Here is a 25,382-nt window from a genome sequence, read left to right as displayed (position 1 = left end):
TCAGTTTTCATTTTTTTGTAAATATTTTTGTCCAATAAAAGGGTATTTATTTTATTTTGATAATATTAGCCCCAAAATTTTATGGTTTACCCAAAATCCATAAAAAGGATACTCAGTTAGGTCCTATTGCAGCATGTTATAGTTATCCAGCTACAGGTGTAGGAAAATTCCATAGATCTTGTTGAGAAGCTAAAAAATCATATTATAACAGAAAAAACTATCTTATCTAGTTTTGATGTAGTTTCCACGTGCACTTCATGCGATTTCCATAAAAGTGAACGGGCCTTGCAAAGAAAACTAGAGGATAATTCTGCTGGTTCAGATTATAAAATCAATAATGACTCTTGTACGTCGTTGCAACAAGTTCTCTTTGTATTTTATGTTTGAAGAAAAAATTTTCCTTCAGGTCAAGGGCCTACCCATGGGCACTGTTTTGTCTGCTTTTTTGGCCACTTTTTACATGGATTTCATAGAATAATCTGCTTTGAATAGTTTCCCCTTAAAACACTCTCTCTGGTTTTGCTTCGTTGATGATATTCATACTATTTGGGAACATGGTCAGGACTCTTTAAAAGATTTTTTGGCACATTTGAACTCTTTTGATTCGAGCCTTCAATTCACAATAGAACTGGAAGATTCAGGAAAGCTCAGTTACAGCCCCTTGTTTCAGTTACACCGGCAATTGAGAACAAAACTTCACTACATTACCATACGTCTCGAAACTCAGTGACAAACTTGGAAAAATGTTGAAAAAACATAATATCTCTGTTTATTTTAAAACTGAACAAAATGTTGAACATTTTTTTCAACTTGGGAAAGGATAAAACGGACCCTATACTAGGTAGTGTTGTCTACAGAGTCCCGTGTTCATGTGGAAATTTTACATTGGCAGGACCCATCAAAAACTATGGGAACGATTGTATGAACACAAAATTTCAATAGATAAGTCCCTGAGATTTGAAAGTAAAAATGACAACTTAGGTTCAGCTCTGACCCTGCATATACACGAAAATCCTAGTCATTTAGTTCTTTTTGAAGAGGCAACTTTAATATCTACCTTAAATGGCCTACCACAATCTTTTAAAGAGACAATTGAGATAAAAAAAACATATGAATAGAAATTTTACTATAAATTGAGACACGGGAGATATTTCCTTAAGCCCGATCTATAACAATTTAATATTAAAAGACTCTATGAATATTTTCGCCCAGTCTAATCAAGACAGCCAGTCCACATATCTAATGAAAACCAAAATTATAGACAGGCGAAATACGTTGCAAGGCAAAGGATATTTAATCAGTCTAATTGGTAACTTCTCCTTCATTGATTTCAAGTCGGTTTTTTGTTGTTTGATTCAGTGTATTTTCTACTCTCGTAGAGCTCACTTAAGAATGTTAGATTTTGTTGTTCTTTTTTCTTTGTTTTTTTTCCTTTTTTTTTTTAGCATTGAGAACGACTTAGAGGAGGACCTTGTCAAAATATTTGCTTGATTTTCATATTTTGCTACTTGCTGACGAAATCATCGTTTTTCACCTATTTGATTTTTTTCTTTTCATTTATATTTCCTTACGTCAAATATAGTAGTGGATCAGTGCTCTATGAAAGATATAATATTTATGGACCAAGTGCTAGAACTATAGATGCTATCTATGCTAGAACTTTCTATGCTAGAACTTTAGATGAATATCAAATAAGAAAAAGAAGGTTTATGTTTTATTGAAAAATATTGTAGCCAAATTTATGTTCAGAGAACTATGCAACTTTAGATTAATAGCCCATAAGATCTCAATAAATATAGCTCTGAGACTGTGCTCTATGGAGAACCTAGGTGTTTTGCCATTTATGCCCGGAGAGTTATTTATACGTAAGTAAGATTCGGATTAATTTGGTTAATTTGAAAAAAAAAATAGAAAAAATGAGGTATTTTAACTTACGAACGAGTGATCGGATCTTAACGGAATTTGATATTTAGAAGGACTTCAAAACTCAAACCTCTTATTTTAAATTCCAACCAGATCTGGTGACATTGGGGGAGTTGGGGGGGGGGCTAATCTCGGAAATCGCTTAGACTGGAGAGATCTGGATGAAACTTGGTGGGAAGAATAAGCACAATTCTTAGAAACGTGATTGAAATAACCGAAAAGGATTCACTTTCTCTGAGGAAGTCGGGGAGGGGTAGTTAATTTGGTTAGTTTGGAAAAACTAGAAAAAATTAGGTATTTTTACTAACGAACGAGTGATCGGATCTTAATGAAAGTTGACATACAGAGAGGCCTCGTAACTCAGACGTGTTATTCTGAATCCCGACCGTATCTCGTCCGGTCCGGTTTTAACTTAAGGATGGGTGATCAGATCTTAATGAAATTTGTTATATAGAAGGACCCCGTGTCTCAAGAGCTCTTAATTTAAATCCCAACCGGATCTGATGAGATTAGGGGAGGGGTCAGAGGGGGAAACAGGAAATCTTGGAAAACACTTAGATTGGAGGGATTGGGATAAAACTTGGTGGGAAGAATAAGCACAAGACCTAGAGTACTAGATCGGAATTTAAATTTTTGTCGGTCTGTTTCTCTGTCTGTCGGTCCCGGTTTTGCTAGTTCAGGTACTTTCAGATATGCTAGGACGATGAAAGTTGGCAGGTGTATCAGGGATCCAACCAGATTAAATTAGAAATAGTCACTTCCCTTATTCGACCATCTGGGGGGATTGGAAGGATTGTTAATTCGGAAAAATAAAAAAGAGGTATTTTTAACTTACGAACAGGTAATCAGATCTTAATGGGATTTGATATTTAGAAGAATTTTTTTGTCTCAGAGCTCTTGTTTCAAATCCCGACCGGATACGGTGATATTGGGGGGATGTTGGTGGGAGAAACTAGAAATCTCCGAAAACGCTTAGAGTGGAGAGATCGTAATGAAACTTAGTTGGAAGAAGCTCTTAACTCTTCCGACCTCGTCACAAGTGCCACATGAGCTCTTGGCTCTTGTTTTTTCTTGTGATATTTAGCTTCGAAGTGGTAAGTTATGAAAATTCGATGTTTCTCACGAACTTAAAAGTCGTGAAACGGGGCAGAAAATTTCTATCGAAGATGGTCAATTTTCAAGTAGTTTTCAAAAAAAAAACGTTGTAAATAATGTCAAGATAATCTATTCTAGCTTTAAATTGCAAGCTTTTTCAGAAGAACTTTATGTTTACTTATACAGAACAGCAAATTTGCCCTCCGAGAAAGAGAGAACAGGTTTCCATAACTCTTCTAGATTTCTTGAAAGAAAATTTTTTGAAAAGCCAATCTCAACTGAAAAATTAATGTTTTCTGAAATTTTTTATTTAATGCCTCCTGCAGTTTAATCGGGTATTACTATAAAAAGTAATAAAAATGACATGAACTTTGTCATATCTGGAACTGCTTCTTTCACTTTTTTTCTCTTCTTTTCACTCTGAAATAAATTCAGAAGCGGTCAGGACGGAACGATTTTTCATTATTTTTGAAGTAGCTTCTCTCTAGACAATGTAGATTTTTTCTAACGTCTGTGACTTTTTCCTATTTGTGTTTCGGTTCTGCGAATTTCATACATTCTGTATAACTAAAAAGCCATAGCTTCAAAGCTTAACTTTTTGAACATCAAATAACTTCAGATACTGATAGCGTGTCATATTATCTCTTCGACAACCTAAATAAAATTTCTGTGTCTCCTAATTTTTGAGGAAAATGATAGGGAGATCATGATTTCAATTTTTTTTCTAAAATTTTCAATTTCGATTTTTGATAAATTTTAGAGGTTTAATACTACAAAAAGTAAGCAAGAAGACATACACTCTTCTATGTCTGAAAATTCTTTTCACACTAAAAAATTGTTTCTCAATTTTTCATTACGTATTGATCTCCTTGACATTCAGGAGTTAATATCTTTTCTAGATTTTGAGTTGTTTTGTGACTTTTTTGATTTTGCGAATTTGCTCTAATTAGTTAGATGTAAAACACTCACAACACTACCTTTGAAGTCAAATATTCTGACTTTTTGGGAGAAGTCTTCAGAAATTTTTATTTAATGCCTATCGACTCTCTTTAAATGGGTAATAACTGTGTATTTGTATACATAATTTTCTTCAAAAACAGCTCCATGGTTTTTGAAAATTAATGCTCTGGGATTTTATGGCCTGAAAAGATCTAGATAGGTCACGAGCTTGAATAAGAACGTTAAGAGCCTTAATTTTGGGAAAAAACAAATGAGCAATGTCATAAGTATGAGCGCATTTCAAAAGTAAAAATTACGTAATTTTTCGATGGTTGTATCATTTTTAGTATCAATGAAACATGAAAAATTACAAAAGATGACACAATCCTCTGATCATCTAAAGAAAAAGGCATGGATCAAGAAACAGTAAAGATCGCATTGAATTGTAACCAAAAATGTTCCACATGAATAAAGGATTATGTTAGTTTAGTATGTGTGAGTCTGTGAATTACAAACAGGAGGAAGGAATGAATTTTTAGTATCTTTGACGCGTGCAAAATTACACAAGATGACAAATGACTCTGAACCGCTAAAGAAAAAGACAAAGAAACAGAAAAATCACATTGAATTGAAGCATAATTTGACTTAAAAATAATGAATAAAACGTAAATTATGCTACTGTGTAACAGTATGCTACTGTGTATCATATATAAGAATATATGACGTACCAAGTGCCGGGGCCTGGGCGAAGCTTGAGCTCCAGGCACATATATTTTAATTGGGGTATATTGTGGAAAACACAAAAGACAACATGGTTTCACCTATATACCAGCTAACTTTTTGTGCTTGCAAAGTTGTGTTGTCGAACAACAACAGCTTCATTCGTAGCAGGTTTTTATTCATTTCTTGGAAATAATCCTGGAAAAATAGATCTTATAAGCCAAATTCCAAATCATTTGGCTGTTTTTTTATCTTTGATGTAAAACTTCTTAGATTTTTAATCAGAGAGTATTATGAAAAGTACTCAAAATCACATGAATGAAATTTTTCCATTCACATAAAAACATTTACCGAACTTGTCAATTTGCGTTAATCTTTTTCATATCCTAATGGTAAAATTTATCTAGAGATGTCAGAATTTTTTACAGATCTTAAATTTTCAAGTTGGAGATGACTGGCTCCCCAGAAATTAAATTTTATCTGTGTCTTTTTACATTTTGAAGTTTTGATTTTGCACATTCCTACATTTTCTCCAAGTGAAACGTCATAGATTCAAAGCTAAACTTCTTGGAAATCAAGTAACATCGAATACTGATAGCACTACGTATCGTCTCTTTGAAAACCCAAGCAAATTTTTGAGTCATTCATAAATTTATGGCAAATAATACAGTACATCATGTTTTCATAACGCAGAAGTCTTAATTTTTTTCATAATTTTCGAGTTTGATGTTTCTCATATTTTAGACCTTAATGCCACGAAAATTAGACAAGGACATGCGCAGTCTTCTATATCCGAAAATGAACTGTATACTAAAAAATCAAAGTTAACGCTATGAACCGTTTTTTTGAAGGTCATTTATCGTTGTAATAGTACATAGTCCTAATACAGGCAAAAACTAAAACATTGTGGATACAGGGTTTGGTGATTACTTCGTACACACAAAACTTATTTCAGAAATTTTCTAACTACGTGTTGACCTGAACAACCTAGGAACTAACGGACAGTCTAGCCTAATGAAGGCACTCGGATCTTATCCACAGTTTAAAATCTCCCTCCATATACATTTTCCCTGTGTATGCAACTGCCTTGTAGCCAAGGGCAAGGCCTGAATTAAAGGGGGCATATCCCATATGAAGATCCTCGAATTTGACTGTAAAGTTACGTTTTGCTTCAGGAGAACTTTGACTCCCTTTTGAACGTTGGTCGGTTTCCGACCCCCCCCCCCAAAAAAAAAGAAAAAAAATCTATATACTTGCTATAATATAGTAATAGTTTATGGTATGCTCTCCATCTAACTCTTGATAAAAAATGCCAAGCTCTGAAACTATCATTTGGTTAAAACCTTTTTAAGTCATTTTGTTTACTTTAAAAAAAAAATAAGAAATTACTGACAACAATTTTTCAATATTTTAAACTTCTAGCCTGAGGCAACTTTTCCTCGAAGAAAAATTTAGAAAAACTTGAAGAACCTGATGTCTTTCTAGAAAAACATTAAACTTTTTTTATCTTTTCAGGTATGAAGTCTAATGATATGTTCCGTTCCTTTTGTTTCCAACTTTTTTATAAGCTATATAGCCGTAAAGAAGACTAGAAGTTATGGTCTTTAAAGAGAGTTAGAATAAGTTTCTTTTTTGGCCTCTCATCGTTACAAAAAAGTCCTATGCCCAACCTCCACCTCAATTGAGACCTTTGTTTGACAAAATTCAGTAAGTTTTAACCGATTTATACAAAAATTTCACAAAGATTTATGAGTTGCTAGATTTATTAGATTTATTAGATATTTGATTTATTAGATTTATTACAGTTGAGTCATGCATTTAAATAAAGAATTTGACTTTTTTAAGTCTAGTGACTTCTTCTAACATAGCTCAATTTACGATACTTTAAGCGTTTAATATTATTTGCCAAAAACCTACTTATAATTTATTGCTGGTATTATTTATTTTTTTTTCTTCATTAATGATCAATAGATGATAAAATGGAAATCACTGATACCGCAAGTTACTGATACTCACCGCAGCGTCATACTGTCTGAAGCTACTTCAGTAGCGCATGCCCCTCCCCCATTTTAATCTGATCGGTGCTTCACACTTCAACTCTTCCCAGGTAGTTCTAATTTCCTCCCCTCCTTCCCTCCTCGTCCATAAAACACGGCTTAATCATTTTAATCTTTGTTTTCTGTAGTCCAAGTGTGTCACTTCCAGTTTAGAACCACTTTTTTGTCTACGTTCAAGTGGGGACTAGTCCATTTATTTCGACAGTGAAAACAGGTACAAGAGTCTAGATATTTCGACCACATATATAGCTATCGTCATCAGTAGAAATAATAAAGTGCTAAAATTAAGACTATCATATTTATACAAAGCAAAATAATCAATTTTTGGTTCATTCAATAGAATTTTTTTTCTTAGAGAGTTCAACAAACAGGGCTCATTCAAAGCCAAAGCCACCAACGTGTTTTTTCTTTGTATTTTACAGTTTGGTCAAAAACGTAAAGCAATCGTACCTGAACTGTCACTCAGCAACACATCATTCCTAGTTGCTCAAATATATATTTACCTGTTTGAAACCTGATAATGATAATCTTGAACGTTCTATACGGCTCTTGAAGCATTGACTTAAGGAAAGTAGGTTTTAGCAAAGAATTTAAGTCTAATGATAATGTCCAATGACAATGTGACAAATGACCAGTCAGAATATCTACTACTACCACTAACAACTCACCGCAGGACCAAGCATCCTAAGGCTAACACAGCTAATCATGCTTCACCTCCGTCCCAATTCTAATCAAAAACTCCCTCTTTGCGCCCTCCCAGGAAGCTCTCAGCTCCCTAATATCTTTCTTTACAACATCCTCCCATCTCAACCAGGGACGACATGCTTTCTGTTTAGCTCTAGGCAGTTGGCCGAAAATGACAATTTTTGCCAATCTGTCTTCCTTCGTTCACGGAACGAGCATCATTATAGCCCTAGGAAGTGGTATTGAACCACACTCTTCGTACAGCCTACTGTTTCAAATACGATCAGTGAGTTGGGCACCCAAAACATTCCATAGGCAATTTCTCAGGAAAACATCTAGCAAATCTTCCTCCGTTTTTCGGAGTGCCCATGCTTCATATCCATATTTAATCACTATCATCACTGTAGTTTCCAATATTCTAATCTTGGTTCACAGACTTATCTTCCTATTCTTCCAAACTTTTTTCAACTGTGAATTACCAAAATGTTTTCGGTTGTGAATTTTTTCAACCAGACTTAAATAAAAAATTAATGCATGATAATTCATTGCTGCAAATTAGATTAAATACCCTTTTCAAATTATGAGGATAGAATAGCAACCCTGGAAAGATCTTTATTGAATCAAAATCCTTCCTTCCCTTGGCATGAATAGTAAACCCCAGAAATGGAAAATTTGGTAAAATAACCCTCATATCTCTACTTGGTTTGTTTGGTTTGTTTTTTCCTAGGTTTTTTAATGAGAATTTTTTTTTGGTCCCAAATTAAACCAGTTATTTTGTATAGAACTTTAACAAAACAGATACATTGAATTGTTTTTTTTGGAGGGGGGTTGCTAAATATTAAAAGTTTTTTAAGAGAAAATATCTGAAAGCTTTTAAAAGTTTCTTACAGTCATTCTTACAGCTTTGGAACTGAAGCTATTGTAAAATCCATATAAGAGGGAAATGTTACCCCTGGCACGAATGGAGCACAACAGAAATGCAAATATTAGCTCAAAATTTCTCTATTTTTTCATTGATGTTACTGGTTTCGATATGACTTTTTCCCCACTTAGTTTGTTTTGCTTTGTCTAGCTTTCTCGGCATTTACCCTCTAAGGGATTGTACCGCTGTGGTTATTCAGAACCAATTCATTCCTAATAGCTTCACATTTCTCCAAATAAACTGTTTCTGTTTTCAGAATAAGTCCATACCACCATTTGAAGGAGGTATATGAAATATTAGGTCTTTGTCACAATATAAATACAAATAAAAAAATAAAATTGTCAATAGGTTCCTCAAGAAGTGAGGTGCATACCTTCAAAACAGAATTTCTTATTTTAACCCAATTCTCCCTCTTTGATTGAACCGGTCTAGGTCTGAACTTCTCATCTTTTGAACAATGAGTATTAGCAGCCGGTGAGAGAGAGAACTCAGGTATCTCCAAGTACGAAAAAGCAACAAACGCCATCTACTGCCATTCAGCAAAATCCTAAAGTTTATCAAAAACCTAGGTAAAAACTTTAATTGTATTAATATACTTGAGAATGTTATCGATCTTTCTGAAATGCAGCTTATGGATGTGAAATTCTCCCTCTGACACAAATCGAGGGACTTTGTAAGCTAAAGACTGATATGACCTTTTTCTATTTTTTTCTTGAATAATTTGTCATTTTAAAATTTTCTTTTTAATACAGAATTAAATTTTTTTTTTCATCAAACCGTGTCTGGTACTTCCAAAAACAAACGATCCCACCTTCGATGCCACTTGGAGGTAGTCTTTTTTTCTATTGATAATTTTTTTTACTTTTGATGCATAATAATGGTAATAGAACATGTGCAAAACCTTTTGAGGGGGTAGGGGGTTTTCTTACAGTTTAAAAAAAGAGTTTATAGCCTATTTCCTAAAACAGAGATTCGAATAATAGCAATAAGAATATTGTGTATTGAAACTGTGTTTAATGTCTTACATTAAATACATTGAACACGGGTAACAACATTGTCTTTGGTATTAGTCTTTTGTTCATGTAAGTGCTATTTTAATTACCATGGGTCTTTTTCCATTATTCATTTAGGCTACTTAAGACTTTTCTGGTTAGGTTAGGCCAGTCATGGCTATGCTAACTAGTCAAAGACACGAAATATTGGGCTCTGTCGAAATGAAAAGGAAAAAAAAAATCAATGGGTCTCGAGTCTAGTAGGCTAGGCTAGATACCTTACAAAACCATATTTTTATTTTGACCAAAACTTCTTACTTCGACTTGACCGGTCTACTTCCAATTATCCCATACCTATTAGCAATGAGTAGCTAAACTGGTAAGAGAGAAAACTCGGTATTATCTTCAAAAACAAAAATTTAAATACGCCATCTAACAACACCTAGTAAAAATTTTAAGGCTTATTATAGCGATCCTTCGTTTACATTAAACTGAGATAAAAGAGTCACTTTTGCCAAAAAGGAAAAAACTTGGCATTTTCTAAACCTTGTTTTGTTGGTTGACTTATGAGTTTTACTTTAGGATTTCAAGTAAAATCCAAGTTCAATATATTACGTTTAATTTAAGCATGTTTTGAGTAATAATGGAAAACACCATGTCAATAGAGCTAGCAGTCAACAGTTGTTATGATACTTATGCTAAAACACAACAAATTAGTGCAATCAATTTCCCATTTTTCTCTCTCTTGACTTAACATATAGTTACGGATGCTTTTGCATAATACGTCATACATTAAACATGGGAAAAAGCTTTAACCTTTTCCCTAGCTAAGTCTTGGAAAGAATTATTCCAAGGGAATCAAAGAACCAAGTCACTCAAATATGACGTCATGCATCAGACGAGCAACCTTTTCAAAAGATACGTGTTATATTATCTTTTTAAAAGATATATGTGATACATTATCCTTTATATGGAGATACACTTTTTGTCAAAAATTGTGTTTTATTTTAAACATTAGGTTTTGGCACTTACATAAGCACTTAGACATTGCAAGTTCCTTTCCAATGAGCTTTTAAACAGCTATTTGTGATGTTCCAGGGCCTCAATAGTAGTAGTGAATAAGGAAAAAATAAGAGGATACCTCAGTGCTACCCTTGCTTCGTTGTTGTTCTTTCCAGGGGGATGTGACTTTCCTGTATAGAGTTTATGGTAATGGCGATACCAACGGCGTTCTTTTTGTTTCAGTCCGATTCTATTATTGAGGAGTTTCAGGCTACTCTTGGAAATTCCCATAAATTAATTTTAAAAATTACATTTTACTATTCAGACAAATCGTGACAGCTCTCTTTCAGGGTCTTTTCAAAAATTGTTCTTAACACAAACAGTAAGAATATCAGTTAATACTTAGCTGGGTCCCTCTAAGGCCCACCTTTATATCAGTAAATCACTCGAGCTTGCTTGAGTTTTCTGACAAAAACTAGTTTTCCAAAAAAAACATATTTACAAGTATTGTAAAGGAAAAATAATCGGAGGAAGTATGAACGTCACTACCAGTGTGGTTCTCCATCAGAACAAGAAGACGCACTACTTTTTAACTCATTAACAAGTCCAGTTGTCTCAGCTTCAGTAACTCTAGGGCACGTGGCTTCAAGCAAGTTGAAGCAAGATACGATTTGAAACCAAGTTTGGAAGGAGAGGACTTCATTGAAGAAGTAGTTTCTGTTCCATTATTAATAAAATAAGAAGTAAACGCGCCTTAAGCCTTAATTGCACCCTCAACTACTCGACCATCAAACAACATCAAACTTGGAGGAATAGAAGGAGGTGGCAATAGTTTATAGTCAGAATTGATGACTTGCCAGGTTTTCCGAATAACCTTTCCGCGTTTCAAAAATCACTGAAAATAATAAAGGAATATAGCCTTTCGTAACCAGTTGTTTCTAAAAAAAATAGTGTAGGCCTGAAATAAGAGTATTGTGTAATTCTTGCGATTTTAGGGGCTCATATTTCTCCAAGTTTTCGAGGGGTCTCCAAACAGCACCTGCTTAGACTTAGAATTTGTTTGAATTGTATGTTATTTTTGGTATGAATCAGCTTAAAACAAGAAAAAAAAATAACAGGAAATGTTTAGTTACAAGAAAAAATGTTTTTTCGTTTAATAAAATTTTTCTTGTTTTTGAAAAGTGAAGTTTCCAAAGATTTAAATATGGCCAAGGTAGCCCGCTTTTTAAGCAAATAAATTGTAGTCAAAATCTCGCAACAATAAAATTTAAATGTATTATTCATCAAATTCATCACTTGAGCTTTCTTTAACAACTAACGTTAGGAACATATAATGAACCTCATTTGCACATGTTTTAGATTTTTTCATGTAATCAAAAATGATTTCTTGATTGGTTTCTCGCCTTCTTTCAGGCAATTGACAAGCCAAATAGTTTTTTAGTCTAAAACTCTTATGAATAGGTCATGTTGCGTAAAAATTAAAAATAATTTACGCCCGGATACTCTTATCGTGTCATCTTTTAGTGTGCTTTCACACATTATTAACCGTCCTTATTGTGTGTTTATCACTGTCCTTTAATTATAACTTTCCGTGCACATTTTATTAGATGGAAGAAACTGGTGAGGGATCAATATGTTGCCAGAGTTCAATCAAAGTTTTTCAGACACTCCTGGTTTTATCAACTGACATTTAAGCTTATTCCCTGGAGAAGGGATTTAAGGACTCTTGCTATTACATAATAAGATCCCTAATTGTTGAACCTCATACCTCAAGAGAAAAGACCATAGAAAATTAAGTGAAGTATGCCTTTGATGATTTAACATAGGTATGAGTTGTTTTATTGATGGAAGGGCGTGTGCAGGTGATTTCGATCGCTTTTAACGCATAAGACCATTTTTGTTTTATTGACACTGTCCATATTTCTTCAAAAAGGATGACAGAACACCTCGTATGCTTTCTTTGCTAACGCATTGCACACAAGACATCATAGACGTCTTATGTGTGATGTGACGTCTTTACTTTCGTTTATAATGGAAATAAGTCCCCCTAAAATTCTCATTATAATGAAAATAAATATATATATATATATATATATATATATATATATATATATATATATATAAACTAGCTATGGGGTGGCGTGTCACGCCCCACCAACTATATATATATATATATATATATATATATATATATATATATATATATATATATATATATATATATATATATATATATATATTCACAGTTGGGACACTGGGACACGACTACAATGGCGCGTAACTAATATGGCGCGTAACGACTTACGCGCACGGGGGGCTTGGGGGGGGGGGGTGCGAAGCGCCCCCACCAACTAGGTGTTGGGGTGGCACGAAGCGCCACCCCAACAGCTAGTTCCCTTATAATTCCTTACACAAAGGGAAAATAAAGACGTCATAGACGTCTTTACTTTCCCTTATCCTTTAAAATATCCTAACCTTATTTAAAATAGAGGCGTATTCAAGCAAATTCGTTGATCTGAAGTTTTTTATGATTCCTTGCACAATATGTAAATAGAACGAATACCAGAATAACTCTCATTTTAACCATTTAGTATGCTTTTACACGTTACCAACCCTTCTTGTTATGTGTTTATCCCTTTTATTTTAGTTGTAACTTTCCGTGCATACAGCATTAAATGGAACAAATTGGCGAGGGATCAATATATTGCCAGAGTAGGACATTCAGTCAAAGTTAATTGAATACTCGTGCTTCTTGTCAATTGACATTTAGGCTTATTGAATGAAGAAAGGATTTAAGGACGTTTGGGATCATGGTTGAAGTGGCAGGTGCAACCTACTAAAATAAGTGTGCAAAATGCATTAATTTATAGTTGTACGTCATTACCAAAAAGAACATGAAAAAATGATAACTTTAGAAACAGGAACTAAACTCACCGAAAAAGGGGCCCAATCTTGATGTACATTATACAGTGAAATTCCATATGTGTGACAGTTCTAAATCCAATACCTATAAAATGTGAGATGTATGAGAATCCGAAAACCTCAATCTGCAAAATATGAAATTTCTCGTTTTTCTTAAAAATCAAATAAATATTGAGGGAATTAAGACCATAACATCTTATTTCTCTTCAATAGAAATATATACATGTATTTAAATATACAATATACATATATATATATATATATATATATATATATATATATATATATATATATATATATATATATATATATATATATATATATATATATATATATATATATATACACATATATATATATATATATATATATATATATATATATATATATATATATATATATATATATATATATATATATATATATATATATATATATACCTTTAACCTGGTCCAGGTTTTTAACCTGATATTGTTAATTATTGGTGAGATGGCACATATGCAGGTGGGTTTTTTTTTCATATTTATGTATTTATTGACCAATTGACCTTGGCACGATTTTTGGACTTTGATTGCTGGACTTCGATTTGGATGTTGGTTTGATTCGGATTTATTTAAAAAAAAAAATTAATGCAACAAAATACGAATATTAGCCTCGGAACTCGGAACGATTTTTCGAAAGTTAGTAAGTGTAAGAGTCGTTGTTTTCTTTGCCAAGATTATTTCATCCCACGGACTTCTGTTAAGAGTACATTGTATAATAAAAATTTTTCATGCAAGTTACGTGGTAATGTTAATTGTAAAACAACTAATGTAATTTACCTATTAGAATGTAATAAATGCTGTCTACAATATGTAGAGGAAACAACTAATAATATATATAAAAGATTTTCTGGACATAAGACAGCAGTTGATAAAGAAAAAACTAATAACTATCTAGTTCAACATTGTAATAATGGTATGTGTTCCATATCAGATATAACTATCACAATTTTAGAAAATTTAGAGATAGAAAATTTAAATAAAGAAAAGAAGAATAACAGACTACACAAACAGGAGGATTTCAGGATTCATACTCTTGGTACAGCTTATCCTTTTGGGCTAAATGATCGTGTAGCAAAATATGGAGACATGTCTCATGTTCTTGTTAAATGTATTGATGGTTTTATGGACCATCCTTCTTTACTTGTCCTACTAAACGTAAAAAACTATCGAGAGGACATAGGAAAAATAATAGAAAAAATTAATTAGATTTACATATGTTTTCTACGGATCTATGCCAGCTAGTTGAATCTAAGGGTATGACTTCTGTAATAAAATGTCTAAATAAATTATCAAAGAGGAATTTAATCAAACTTTTCTGGATTGTAAAGAATAATACAGCTCTTGAATATAATTTTAAAGTAATATGCGATACAATTTGCATTCTAACTAAAACGAAATTTATTTCAAAAAAGAATAAGTCTGATAATATTGGTAATAAGGACAACAGATTATATTAACCTATTAATTTTACTTATAAGCAGATTGAAGATATTAATTTACCAGAAATTTTAAATCAGCGAGGTGTGAAACAGGCCCTTCCTAGTAATTTGAATTATAATGATGTTCCAGTCTTAACTTATAAATTTCCAATAACTATTGGGCAGATGATTTTGAATTATAATTTAATACTTAAAAGATTGGACAGTGAAATAAATTGGAAACCTGTTTGTAATTGTAAGCAACTAGGTCCATTTGTAAATCCCACTTACCAACATGTTATAACAAGAGACTTGTCAATAATAAAACAAAGATGATCTTCAAATCATAATGAATAAAGGGGCTAATTTCCGTCTTTCTCATCATTTGAAACACTCGAGTATTCTTGATAGCTTGGAAAAGGATTTTGATTGATTTATTGATAAGTGGTGTAAGAACGAGAATAAAAATAAAGAGAGTTTTGAAAGTTGGAAGAATTTAGTTATTAGTAGAATACGAAATAAAATATATGCTAATTTAAAAAATAGTAACACTAAATCATTTTTTTATAATGCTAGGATAAAACAAGCAATGGCTAATCTACACAGTGAATTTGTAATTTTGCCGGTGGATAAAGCTAATAATAATTTTGCCATAATTTGTCAGAAGCTGTATTGTGATGTTTTAACAAGGGAGTTACGCACGACTAATGTTTATGAAAAGGTGAATTTAGAGGATGAAAATTTAATTTTAAAAACTGAAGAAATACTTTTAAAAAAATTTAATGTTAGAATTAATAACAATGATAAAAAGTTCCCTCTCCTATATTGGACTGTAAATTGTCATAAGAATCAACCTAAACCACGGTTTATTGCTGGAGCAGCTAGATGTCCAACCAAAAACTTCCAGGAACAGTTGAACACTAAACTTGAGAGTTTAAAATTTGACAATGTGGAAGATGGATGGAATAATTTCAGAAAAACAATTTGTGAAGTTGCTGATGGTGTCTTAGGGAAGAGTGCTAAAACTGCAACTAGGAATATTAGTGAAACAGCTTTAGGTTTAATAGAGAGTAGAAGGGGTTTGTATAAGAATTATCTGAGTGATTGGTCGTATGAAAACAAAATGAATGTAAAGAAAGCGGAGAAAGCATTAAAATATGAACTAAGGAGATGTGAAGTAGAGGCCATGGATAAAATTGCTGAGGATCTGGAAGATGCGGCTAGACGGCATAATAGTAAAATATTATACTGGCATGTTAATAAATTGAAAGGGAGTAGCCAATCCGGACTAGTCCCAGTTAAAGATAGAAATGGGGCCACAATTAGCGATAAGGAAAAAGTTAAAGAAAGATGGGTGGAACATTTTGAGAATGTGCTAAACCGAGATACAGTTGCAGGAAAAGATATAGATGAAAATGAAAAAGTTTGTGATACCTTGGATGTGAAGGAAGATTTGTTTATTGAGGAAGAATTAGCGACAGTACTAAAAGGATTAAAAAATAATAAGGCCCCAGGTGCTGATAGTATGATTAATGAGTTTCTTAAATATGGTGGCTCTGAGGTTAGGAATAAGCTACTGAAGATTATGAACATGACTTTTGAAAAAGGGGAAGTACCCAATGATTTTAGGAAAACCTTATTTAAACCACTGTATAAGAAAGGTGACAAGAGTGAGTATCGTAATTATTGAGGCATTAGTCTGGTCTCTGTAGGTAGCAAATTACTGAGTAATATGATACTTTTTAGACTGAGACATGCTGTAGACAAAGTTTTAAGGGAAGAACAATGCGGTTTTAGAAAAGGTAGAGGATGTGTCGACCATGTTTTCGCTCTTAGGTTAATAATTGAGAAGTCCCTTCGTTGTCAAACACCTATGATCCTCTGTTTTATCGATTATGAGCAAGCTTTCGATTCTGTTGATAGAAGAGCGTTAGCAAAGGTCTTACCGTTATACGGTATACCAGAAAAATACATTAAAGTGATTTGTGCTATGTACGAGAATAACACTGCTGCGGTTAAGGTAGGAAATGAGGTTAGCAACTGGTTTTGTATTAAATCAGGAGTTAAGCAGGGTTGTGTTCTATCCCCCTCTATATGGATCATTTTGATGGACTTTGTCTTAAGGAGCACAGGAAAGGCAATGGGAGACCATGGAATCAAATGGGGAGGAAAAACGCTCCTGGGGTAAGATTATGCTGATGATTTAAGCATATTAGATGAAAGTGTGAGCAAAATGAATGAATTTTTGGAGGTTTTGCGAGTTTAGGGTGCTAAAATAGGCTTGAAAATTAATGTTAAGAAGACTAAGTCACTAAGGCTAGTAATAAGTGAAGATGAACAGGTGAAATTAGGTAACGAAAAGATTGATCAGGTTGGGAGCTTCAGCTATCTTGGTAGTATTATTAGTAAAGATGGTGGGAGCAGTAAAGATGTTAAAAGTAGAATAGCTAAGGCTCAGGGTGTTTTTTGACAGCTAAAACAAGTTTGGAAGAATATAAAGATAAGTCTACAAACCAAGATTAGATTATTGGAAGCTACAGTGATGACAGTGGTCAAATATGGCTCTGAAGCATGGGCACTCCGAAAAGCAGATGAAAATTTACTAATTTGTCCAATTTACTAATTTATGAAAACACTCTCTAGTATCAGCAATAAGCTATAACTACAAGTGAAAATCTTGCAAAAAGACGAAAGAGCAAGCAAATGCAGGACTACAATAGCATTGGAAAGAGATCCTAGTATACGGTGACTTAACTTAAATTTCATAGCAACTAAAAGGCCATAGGCTTTCCTACTCTTATTCACAAAAAAAAAATATTTCAACCGAGTTCGTGTTGGACGCAAATTTTCCAAATAGGTTTAAGGTAAAAAAGATGATCTTTTTCGTGAGCGACATGGGCACTCAGAGACAAACAGATTGGTTCCTGGGTACGGCGATTAAAAACCAGCAGTTCAGTTTTACTTTCGTTGAACTTTAGTCCGATATGGCCATATGCCACCGAAAGTAGACAGAGAATCTCTGATATTCAAGTCCGTGTTTGACTAACGTTCAGAATATTTTCAGCTTAACTTGCTAACGAGAGATCAACCCCTTAAATACACAAGTCATAAAACCTTTATTTTCAGGTTCAGAAATTCTATTATTGAACAGGGAGTTGAGAGGCCAGAGCTCCATGTCAAATCCTTGCTTAATCGGGATTTGCGGAGTAAGTTCAATAACACCAGCCGATTCGAAAGTTTTAACTTTAGCATTCAGCTTCTTATACATATCCCGAAAAGCATTAGAACTGAAGAATTCATTCCACGTTTGTAAGCCAGTAGAATGTGGGCATGGATACCAGAGGCAAATGCTCTTGACACATCAAGACTGGCAAAGTAAAGAGTATATCGTTTTTTAGAAGCACGTACCAGCAAATTAGCTATAAGATGACGCGCGATTGTGACCAACCCCTTTCTTAAACCCGAACTGAATATCTGTTATATTTCGCTTCGTCGTAATTTCGTCAATAATCATTAGTTCAAATATTCTACGGAGTACATGGAAACAGTAATCGATCTGAAAGAAGAGTGCTAGTCGAAAGGTTTTCTCTATTTAAGGACAGGACTTATTATACCAGTTCTAAGCAGATCTGGCACCAGGTCAGAGCAAAAAATTATTTGAGCAAGCGTTAAGGGCTCAACTAAAGACGGAGAACCAGCTTCAAGATGCTTAGCACAAATATCGTCAAAACCATGAGACATCTATTTACGGAGCTTAAAAAGGAGTGCGTGTAGCTGAACCACCCTATATCTGAAACCCAAGCAACTGAACCCTTGTGACTGAACCATTGGAACTGAACCCCAATTCAACTGAGCACCCGTGCGACTGAATTGCCGTGTAACTGAACCCCTGTGCAACTGAGCCACCGTATAACTAAACCCTCGTGTAACTAAACCCTCGTGCAAATGAGCCACCCTACTCAATTTTAGTATTCTGCAAATATGAGGCAATATCATTGAGTGAAACACAAGTTAGAATCTTTACATGCTCAACCTTGTTAGAATTGTTTGTTGTTCAAAGCCATGATATAAATGCCTGACAGATGATCTATAAAAAAGCTCTGTTTTGTTGTCGCAAAACAAAGTCATTTCAACATCACAAACCATTAAAACCAGATATATTTCTCTTTTTTATGTCTATTAATGGGAATTCCCTTCACCTTGTCACTGTCTAGTGGTCAAGGAGTTTACCACAACAAATATCCCCTCCCCTGTGGTTGGCTGGCTTTCAATCCATTTTGACTTATAAAAAAAGGACCAGAGCTCTCAATTTATGATCGAATGAGCATCCTACAAAGTTTCTACGACCATTAGGTAGAGGTTGAGATGAGAAAGGAGCAGTTCCTTCCTGTCCCCAAAATGAGCAGAATAAATTCTGTTCATTTTGGGGTTTAATGTTACTCTTTAATTTCATAATAGCAGCCTAGACAAGAAATATTCACAGAAATCAAGAGGGATTAAAAATCCATTTCATATTTTTTAAGGGTTTTTTACAGTTGTCCTCGAAGAAAAATAACCCCCAAACAAAATTCCAAGATAAGGACTTTAAGAGTATATGTCAATTTCTACTTCTACCTACCTTCCCACATCGTCTCTACCTTAGAACAAATTTTGTATTTATTTGAAGGGTCAATGGCAGATGGGATGTTTTGGTGTTGAAATGAAGCTTTTGAGGCATCTCCCTCCCAACCTAATTACAAAACAAATATGGAACCCCATTGTCGAGGCTTAAAGCCATTATATGGGAAAGTTTGGAATTGCAAAAACAACAGGGAATTTACCTAAGGCCATGAAAATTGTATAGACCTTTAAAATATTTTGGTTAGTATTTGAGGATGCTCTTTCAGTTAGAAATTGAGAGTTTTAGTCTTTTTTATATGTCAAAGGTGATTGAAGACCAGCAAGCCAAGGGGGGTTATTTTTGGTTGGGTATTTTAATTGGTGGAGGGGTATTTTCTCGGGGGAGGAGGTAAACTTCTAGAGCTGTAGACCGTGACAGAGCGAAGGAAACCTCCATTTACAGACATAAAATGGAAAAATAAAGCTGGCTTTAATTGTTTTTAACGTCAATTTGCTTTGTTTTTATGATAACAAAACAGACCTTTTTTTATGACTCATTTTGAAAGGTATTTATAACATGGCTTTAAAAAAGAAATAATTCCAATAAGGTTGAGCATGTAAAGATTCTAACTTGTGTTTTACCCAATTATATTGCCTCGGGTTATAGAAAACTGAAATACTGAGTACGCTTCTTCAGTTGCATTAGGATCAGCTACACAAGGGTTCTGTTGCATGAGTGATCAGTTTCATGAAAATTCAGTTGCACGGTGCTCAGTTGCACGGTGGTTCATTTACACGGGAATTCAGTTAAATGGGGTTGGGTTGCACTGTGGTTGAGTTGCAAGAGGGTTCAGTCAAATGAAATTCAGTTGCAGGAGGTTTTGGTTTCACGGGAGTTCAGTTACAGAGGCTAAGCTGCTTGGCTGCAGTTAAACAATTGTCAAGCTGCAATGGAACCCTCGAAAATACAGTGTATCACCAAAGACCGTGTGACGATAAAACTGAGGTATTTGCTAGACTCGATCAAACATTTATTGTGCTAAACAAGCTCCTTCTCGTAAAAACTAACATAAGATCGCATCAAATTTCAAAAATTCGGTATATATATAGGTAGGTAGGTAATTTTATTCAAAAAACAATACAATAAACTTTCATTCATCAGCCAAATACATATATATATATATATATATATATATATATATATATATATATATATATATATATATATATATATATATATATATATATATATATTATATATATATATATATATATATACTAGTTGGTGAGGGCAAAGCGCCCCCACCAACTAGGTGTTGGGGTGGCGCGAAGCGTCACCCCAAAAGCTAGTCTATATCTATCTATATAAAAATAAGTTGTCTGTGTGTGTGTGTCGAGTGACGTCATGTTTGTGTGTCGACTGACGTCATTATAAGGATTGAGCTGTATGCGTCATGAAGTTGTTTGTCGACTGACGTCATGTTTGTCAACCGATGAAATTATAGACCGGGACACCGGGACACAAATGACGACCGGGACTCAGGGAATATAAATTGCGACCGGGACACTCAAAGAGAAATTACAGACTGGGACGCCGGGACACAAGTCACGGCCAGGACACAGGGAATATAAATGACGACCGGGACACAGGGACACAACTACAACGGGTACGCCGGGGGGCACAGGGGGATATATAAATGACGACGGGGACACAGGGAATGTTCGATTAGCAATAACCATCAACAAAGCTCAAGGGCAATCAGTAGAATAATGAGGTATAGATCAAAATACGGATTGTTTTTCCCATGGACAATTATATGTTGTATGTTCAAGAGTCAGTAAACCTGACGATCTGTTTATATGCACAGACAATGGGACAGCGAAGAATGTTTATATATATATATATATATATATATATATATATATATATATATATATATATATATATATATATATATATATATATATATATATATATATATATATATATATATATATCACATATCTTCACAGGTGGGACACAGGGACACAACTACAATGGCGCGTAACTAATATGGCGCGTAACGACTAACGCGCGGGGGGAGGCTTGGGGTGGCGCGAAGCGCCCCCACCAGCTAGGTGTTGGGGTGGCACGATGCGCCACCCCAACAGCTAGAATATATATAAAAATCAGTTGTTTGTTTGTGTTTCTGTCTGTCTGTCCGCATATGACGTCTGAATTATTTCATCATATACCAATTCAAAGACGAATGTATTCAAGCCGAAGGTTGGTAAAGCGTTATGTTGCAGGTTTTAGGTCCGAGAGGTTCCAGGTTCGAACCTTGACTTTAGCATTAATACAAAAGAAGAAAACAAAACTAAAATAGGTAAAAACTACAAAAAAACACTAAAAAGCAAATACTAAAAAACTAAAAAAGCTAAAAAACTAAAAAAAAGGTAAAAAACCAAAAACTAAAAAAGAAAAAAACTAAAAAAAACTAAGAAAAAGGGAAAAAATACAAAAAATACTAAAAAGAAAAAAACACTAAAAACTAATAAAAAAACAGAAAAACTAAAAAAAGGAAAAAAACTGAAAAATCAAGGAGAAAAAGAAAACTAAAAAAAAATAAAAATAGAAAAACTAAAAAAAAGTAAAAAATACAAAAAAACTAAAAAAAAACTAAAAACTAATAAGAAACTAAAAAAACTAAAAAACTAAAAACTGAAAAAGGAAAAAAGGAAAAAAACTGAAAAATAAAGGAGAAAAAGAACACTAAAAAAATAAAAATAAAATAAAAAAACTGAAAAAGGTAAAAACTAAAAAGAAAAAACTAAAAAGAAAAAAGAAAAAAAACTAAAAAGCTGAAAAAAGGTAAAAACCAAAAAAAAACTAAAAAGAAAAAAAGGAAAAAAACAAAAAAATTATTTTATTATATACCAATTCAAAAACGAATGTATATACAGACCAGGACACAGGGAATATAAATAACGATCGGGACACTCAAAGAGAAATTACAGACTGGGACACCGGGACACAAATGACGACTGGGACGTGTGTGTCGACTGACGTCATGTTTGTGTGTCGACTGACGTCATGTTTGTCGACTATAAATGACGACTGGGACACAGGGACACAATTACAACGGGGACGCCGGGGGGCACAGGGGGATATATAAATGACGATGGGAACACAGGGAATGCTTGATTAGCAATCACTATCAACAAAGCTCAAGGGCAATTATTAGAATAATGAGGTATAGATCTGAGTACGGATTGTTTTTCACATGGACAATTATATGTTGCATGTTCAAGAGTCAGTAAACCTGACAATCTATTTATATGTACAGACAATGGGACAGCGAAGAATGTTGTATATTCGCAAGTTTTACGTATTTAAAAACATATATATATATATATATATATATATATATATATATATATATATATATATATATATATATATATATATATATATATATATATATATATATATATATATATATATATATATATATATATATATATATATATATATATAATATATATATATGTGGTAATGGTTGATCTTAAATCACTTTTGACTCTTAAAAAGGGCACAATAACTTCCAATTTCAAATAGAATGTTCCTCATCAGAGTTTTTTTTACAACCACTCATTCCATAAAAACCTTATTTATCCCCAGGGCATAACTTAACCTACAAATCTATCCACTGGACATTGGGATGTTGGGTTGGCCCTAGAAGCATTGATATGTGTCCTTTGGACTATTTTGAACAAATTCATTATCTTGCAATTTCAATTAGATGCGCTTTGTGAAAATAGGGGCAGTCGTGGGGAGGGTCTAGTTGCCTTCCATCGTTTTCTACTCTTATAAGGCAACTAGAACATCCAATTTTCAACTACATGGGTCTCTTCTAAAGTTTATACAGCCATCCTTTCCATAAAAACCTTAAATGTCCCCTGGGCATAACTTACAACCCTTGCCCGCAGCCTTTGGTTTTTTTTTCAACCCCAAAAGGCTTGTTATATGATATATGTACTATTTTGAATAGCATAGCTATCTCAAAATTTCTATTAGATGCATTTCGGAAAAATTCGACGTGTGGGGGGAAAAGCCACTAGATAAAAGCCACTAGAAAGCCACTTTGACTCTTAAAAAGCCACTAGAGCTTCTGATTATCAATCCAATAAGCCCCCACCGAAGTTTGTACGACCACGCTTTCTATTAAAACCTTATATGCCCAAGGGCTTACCTTGCAACATTTGCCCTGAGTGTGTGGGGGGTTGTCATCCTCAAAGACAAAATTTCTGGATCTTTCAACTACGTTGAACTACGTTTGGCTATTTCAAAATTTTGATCGGAAGTTCTTAGGGAAATGATGGGTTTGGGGGGTCTAAAACCAAAAAGAAAGAAAAAAAGGATGATAATACATAGTGTCAACATCGTTCTTTAGTTAGGTATCGCTATTGCCCTACCTATGAGAGAGAAAGACGGGTTTATTAATATAAATAAACAAAACAAGCAAATGGCCTAAAGCAAAGCTTGTTTGGGCTTACAACCCCAATACACACACAAATAAAAACAATACGAAAAAGGAGAGGAAAAGGAAAAAAAGAAAAGAAAATAAAAAAGAAAAAGAAAAGAAAAAGAAAAAATATTCAATTACCCTGCATTTCGATCGATACGGGATTACACTTCAAAGAAGATAAAACAAAAAGAAACAAAAACCACTTGACCAGTATCGACTAAAACAAAACCAACATTTTGGCTCCACTTGAGGTCCACTCAACTATCAAAACCATAAATATTAAGGCGAAATAGCTTTAATTCACGCCCGAATTCATGAAAATTATCTATGTATCAATCTATAATCTATCAATTAGAAAAAAAAAATTTCTAAGCTTCAGAGGGTGCAGACTTCCTATCATTATTACTGCACCAATATATTCAGGGCAAAAAATTTAGAAGCTCTCAAGCCTTTGAAAATCCTCTATGCAACATTATAAGGAATTGTTCCTTTTCTGTTGTTCACTCACCATAAGCTTTCAAAGGATATTGGATTTTCTATTTAATTTCTATCTCTGTATTGGATGTCGGCTTAAGGAAACAAAAGATGCTTTAGAAAGCTTTTTTCATTTAAAAAACCAATATTTTGCTTTTCCTCCATTGCAGAAAAATCTCAAATTTCGTAACTAAAAAGTCTTTTGCAAAGGTTTATTGGGAGAGGGGGTGTATTGCAGCCAGTAAGTAAATTGAAAGTTAGTTAGGGCTTGATATAATTGTCATAGGATCTGAATTTCGCAAACGCATCATGTGGGTCAAATTTTTGATTATTCACATTCGAAAACCAACCAAATATTAAATATAATATTAGAAACAAAACTTCAAAAATTGATATCGAGGACATCATGGCACTGTGTCCTTTCAAATCATTGGATAGTCAATGTTCCCGTATAATTTAATGTGGTCCCGTGTTTATCAGCTAATCAAGCTAAAAGACAATGGCGGCAATTCATTAAAATTATAAGTGATTAAAAGTCTAAAATGCTAACATTCAACATATTATCGTGTGTTACCACATGGTAACAACGGCGAAAGTGAAATATAAGGGTGTAAAGAATATACATAAATTCCAGGTAGAAGTACGTTTTCGGCCAAAATTGCTGTTCAAAAAGAAAACCAAGGGTGCGTGAAACTACTTTTTTGACCAAGGTCAGAATAAACAAACCTTTTATAACCTTATACAACATTTTAGTGATTGAATTTACGTCATTGCACAGTGGCATCATTGCAAAAAAAACCGCAAAAATAAATTAGTAATGTAGTTTTACCAAATTTTAGTAGTAAGCGAACTTCAATCAAGCAAAACTTTTCATATTGAAGCAGAGCAGTAACTGCCCTCAGCTCTCGCCGTAATATCCACAGCATAATTTGCTCTAATGGCACTAAGATACAGAGGAAAAATATAACCGGTGAATATCCTTTTAGCAAGGGTGTATCCAGAATTTCAGTTCGGGGCAGGAAGGGGTGCATTTTTGTTAGGAAGAGTGGGAGGGGTGCAAAAACTTCATAAAATGCATCAAAA

The 25,382-nt window shown here is 33.7% G+C and overlaps 1 protein-coding gene and 1 long non-coding RNA gene across 5 annotated transcripts in view; one reads left to right on the top strand and one right to left on the bottom strand.

Moving 5' to 3' along the window:
- The window catches only part of LOC136042159 (uncharacterized), a 60,072-nt gene extending 53,551 nt beyond the window's left edge, over positions 1-6,521 (top strand). Inside the window, exon 3 of the long non-coding RNA XR_010621189.1 lies at positions 6,193-6,521. This is a non-coding gene — a long non-coding RNA (uncharacterized LOC136042159). The remainder of the gene's footprint in view (positions 1-6,192) is intronic.
- LOC136042157 (uncharacterized) overlaps positions 1-25,382 on the bottom strand; it is a 276,004-nt gene that overhangs the window by 146,922 nt on the left and 103,700 nt on the right. For 3 of the 4 annotated variants that reach the window (XM_065727077.1, XM_065727078.1, XM_065727076.1), the window contains one exon: positions 13,269-13,341. The gene's annotated coding sequence lies outside the window, so the exon portion shown is untranslated. Of the gene's footprint in view, positions 1-13,268; positions 13,342-23,549; positions 23,677-25,382 lie in introns of those variants that run through there. The other variant, XM_065727079.1, reaches the window with a different exon arrangement.

Source organism: Artemia franciscana, unplaced genomic scaffold (assembly GCF_032884065.1).
Source record: "Artemia franciscana unplaced genomic scaffold, ASM3288406v1 PGA_scaffold_73, whole genome shotgun sequence".
NCBI classification, from domain to species: domain Eukaryota; kingdom Metazoa; phylum Arthropoda; class Branchiopoda; order Anostraca; family Artemiidae; genus Artemia; species Artemia franciscana.
The sequence above is the reverse complement of the archived record's forward strand: the minus strand, read 5'-3'. Positions and strand labels throughout refer to the sequence as shown.